The sequence below is a fragment of the Myotis lucifugus genome, unplaced genomic scaffold (genome assembly GCF_000147115.1).
Source record: "Myotis lucifugus unplaced genomic scaffold, Myoluc2.0 scaffold_661, whole genome shotgun sequence".
Lineage (NCBI taxonomy): Eukaryota > Metazoa > Chordata > Mammalia > Chiroptera > Vespertilionidae > Myotis > Myotis lucifugus.
In genome coordinates this window covers 54,117-58,143 of record NW_005871709.1, presented here as the reverse complement: position 1 = coordinate 58,143, position 4,027 = coordinate 54,117, and the positions used below count along the sequence as shown (strand labels likewise).

Genomic DNA, 4,027 nt, shown 5'->3' with positions numbered 1-4,027 from the left:
CCAATCTTGGTTTAAAGTGCCTGGGGGAAGAGACAGGTTCTGGCTCTGTCAGAGAGTTTTGTCATTAAGTCTAGGTAACCTTGGCTCTGACCTGGTAACTCAGTTGGTTAGAGCATCATCCCAATAGGCCAAGGTTCAGGGTTCGGTCCCCAGTCAGGACACATACAAAAATTACAAAAATCAGCCAATGAATGCATAAATAAGTTCCCATCTGGTCATCTGAGCATCTGCTGGCACCAGCTACTCATTCATGGCCCCTGACAAAGCCTCCAGTGTTCAAGTCCCCAAATGTCGCCTTTCTGTGCCAAGCCTCTGCCAAGCCACCAGTTCTCTGGAAATTTCGACAAGCCCTCTGGGACTTGGGCACTCTGGCTGTTTTCTTCAGATCTTGCTGGAGCAAAGAACTCTTGGAGTCTGCCTTCCAGTCCACACAGTAAGACCCCTTCTTGACCAGAAAGCAGATTACCATAAAGGAAAACACTTCTAGGAGGATTTTTAAAATATTATCCTGGTTTAGTAATATCTAAAACTATCTCTCACATATATACTTAACTTATCTGAACTTCTGTCTCCTCCTCTATAAAAGGAAAGGCTTGTATATGCATACTCTTGAGATTCTGTCCTTCCATTTATAAAATTCTCTATTCATAAATCCTATGCCCGGGTGGGATCTGGTAAGAAGTCCAACAAATGGATATTCTAGAATATGGAAACAGACAACGGGTGGAAATAGAGAATAGCAATCAATGTCAGGGACAATGAAAGCCAACCAACAAAGGTTACCTGAGGAAACACTGGCAGGAAAGGCAACAGGTACAATATGCATAGATACCACCTTGAAACCTACAACAACTAACTGTTGGATCAAGAGAGCTTGCTAGCAAGAGCCCAGACACCAGACCAGGATTTAGACACATAATGTCGGCACCTAGGGAGTCAGGGGGAAATGGAGATGAAAAAGGCAGAGTTACCCTCTTACGAAGAGTCAAGTAAGTGACAGGTCATGAAGTCAGAACTTCGGCACAATAAGCAGGACAGCAGTAAAGTTTGCAGAACTGGGACACAGGAGCAGAGCCAGAGTAACAGCAGGAATAAAGAGATTCTGAATCCCAAAACGTTAGGTTAAAGCTCCTTAACTGCCTCCTGCTTAGGAATTCGTTCAAGAGACTCTGAGAGTCTGCCATTGGGAAGCGAGGCTTGAGGAGAACAAGCTTGCAGAGTCTGGAAAACAGGCAGAATTAGACTTAATTTGCAATATGTTTGGGGGCTCCCATGATTAATTCCAACAGAAGAGATATTCTGGACCTGTGCCTTTTTAAACTGAGAAATATTTGTCAAGGCATCTGCAAGACACTCTATTCTTTTATATCACAATTACAGTCTGCCTATGTGAGGAAGAAGTAGTATAAATTTCCATTTTAAAAATCTTATGCTATTTTCCATTGTACCTTTACTCTATAACCTTTTCAAATTGCAGCATGACATACATCTGAAAAAATGCACAAATCATAAATGAATTATTACAACGTAAACACACCTATGTAAGCTTTACCCAGGTCAGAAATAGAACACAGCCAGCAACTCAGATGTTCTCTTCACGCCTCATCCTCATCTTTTAAGATGTAGTTTTTTGAAAATGTGTTTTGAGAAAGAGACTTGTTACCTTTAAGAATCAGAAGCAGTTCCAGGGACCTACCAGATGGGCCACGTTCACACCAGGACCCGGTCATCCTCGAGATGTACCACGTGCTCCTGGGTAAAGACTTCCACACCAACAAGCACGTGTGCGAGGAGATGCCATTCTCTGCAGCAAGAAGCTCCGCAACAAGATAGCGGGCTCTGGCACACATCTGATGAAGCGGATTCAGAGAGGCCCCGTGAGAGAGATCTCCATCAAGCTGCAGAAAGAGGAGAGAGAATTATGTTCCTGAGGTCTCAGCCCTGGATCGGGAGGTCACTGAAGCTGATCCTGACAAGAAGGAAATGCTGAAGCTCTTGGACTTTGTCAGTCTGCCCAACCCACAGGTCACTCAGCCTACAGTTGGGATGAATTTCAAAACACCACATAGAGACGATTGAATCTTTCTGCTGTGCTACAGTATTATTAATAAACCATGGACAACCAAAAACATAGAAGAATCAGAAGCAAATGTGAAAATGCTTGAAGCATGCAGAAATCAGTGAAAAAAACAAACCGAAGGACAATTGCAAATTAACCGTTGTACTAAATCCAGGCTTCTAAGGATAAGTAGCTGGAGGGCAGAGTGGATTGAGGTGGAAGAAAGATAATCTCTTCATGGAAAAGTGCCATTCAGTCCCACTTGCTCTTTGGTTTGTGATGTGCAGAGGAGAGGAGCAATATAGTGTTATTTGAAGGTGGACTTAGGTTAATTAAAAATGTATGTTGTACCCTTTAGAACCACCACAAAAAAATTTTTTAAAGACGTACAACTGACACACTAAAAGAAAAGATAAAATGAAATCATATAAAATGTTCTATTAAAACCAGTGAAGTTAGGCAGGAAGTAGAAACAAAATATAAACACAATGAATGAATACAACGTGGTTAAAAACATGGTAGATATTAATCCAACTATATGAATAACCTCTTTAAATGTAAAGAGTCTAAACATACCAGTCAAAAGACAGAGATTGTCAGAGTGAATTCTAAAAAGGATCAGCAAGTCTATGAGAAGACTTGTCTATTTTAGTACAGTAACTCAGGTGCACTGGTGTTGAGTTCTTCTATATCCCTGCTGATTTTCCTTCTATTGGTCCTACCAATGATTAACATAGGAATGTTGAAATATCCAACGATAACTGTAGATTTATCTATTTTTCTTTTGTTCTGTCATCTTGGCTCCATGAATTCTGAAGCTCTGTTATTTGGGATTCATACACTTTGGATTATTACATTCTCTTCTTCAATAACTCTTTTGTCATTATCTGATGCTTCTCTTTGTCCTAGTAAATTTCTTCACTCTGGCATCTGCTTTGTAGCATACTAGTATAGCCATTCCACATTTCTTTTGATTAGTGTTTACATCATACGTTTTTCATTTTTTAAAGTTCAACCTACCTACATAATTATATTTAAAGTCAATTTCTCTTGCGGGGGAAGAATTACTATAAATATCGGCCTTTTAGGAGTTAGTTGCCATTGAAATCAATTTCTTAAAGATAGCATATGGTTGGGTCATGGTTTTTTAAGTGAGATATAATTAAAGTAACATTATATTAGCTTCAGGTGTACAATATAATGATTTGATATTTGGATATATTGTGAACTCATCACTTCAATGAGTCTCATTAACATCCATTACTACATATAGTCACAATTTTTTCTTGTGATGAGAACTTTTACAATAAACTCTTAGCAACTTTCAAATATACAATGCAGTGTTATTCACTATAGTCACGTGACATCCCCAGGATCTGATTGTTTTATAACTGGAAGTTTGTACCTTTTGAGAACCTTCCTGTATTTGTAACCAACTCTACCAATCTCTGTCCTCTTCAGTCAGCTGTTGAGCCCAACCAGTGAGTTTTTATTTCATGCACTACACATTTCAGTTCTAAAATTTCTTTGAAGTGAGGTCTCCAACTCCAGTCATGCCTTCAGATGACAGAAGCCCCAGCCAACATCTTGAGTGAAGCATAACAGAGACCATGAGCTATAACCACTCATCTAAGCCATTCCTGACTCTGAATCTGTAAGACAATATGTTCGCTGTTTTAAGCCACTGAATCGTGGCATAACTTTTCATGCATCAATAGACAATAAATATACCCTTTATGCTGTCCATGCTAGATTTTACAGAGACAAATATATTAGGAAGACATCAGGGATGTATTTCATTGTACCACTTTTATCAAACAAATCAGTCTTCAAGAAGATTATGCCCAAATTATATAAAAATGATATCGATTAACACTAGCCCAAAGATTTTTTTTTTTGGCCTCTTCTAATGGTGGATTTTTATATACCCAATCTACCTGTCAGAGATAAGGTATGAATTGAGAACTT

The 4,027-nt window shown here is 39.1% G+C and overlaps 1 pseudogene; it reads left to right on the top strand.

Moving 5' to 3' along the window:
* The first annotated feature begins 288 nt into the window (after nucleotides 1-288).
* Nucleotides 289-2,079, top strand: LOC102429467 (annotated as a pseudogene).
* Nucleotides 2,080-4,027: the final 1,948 nt, after the last annotated feature.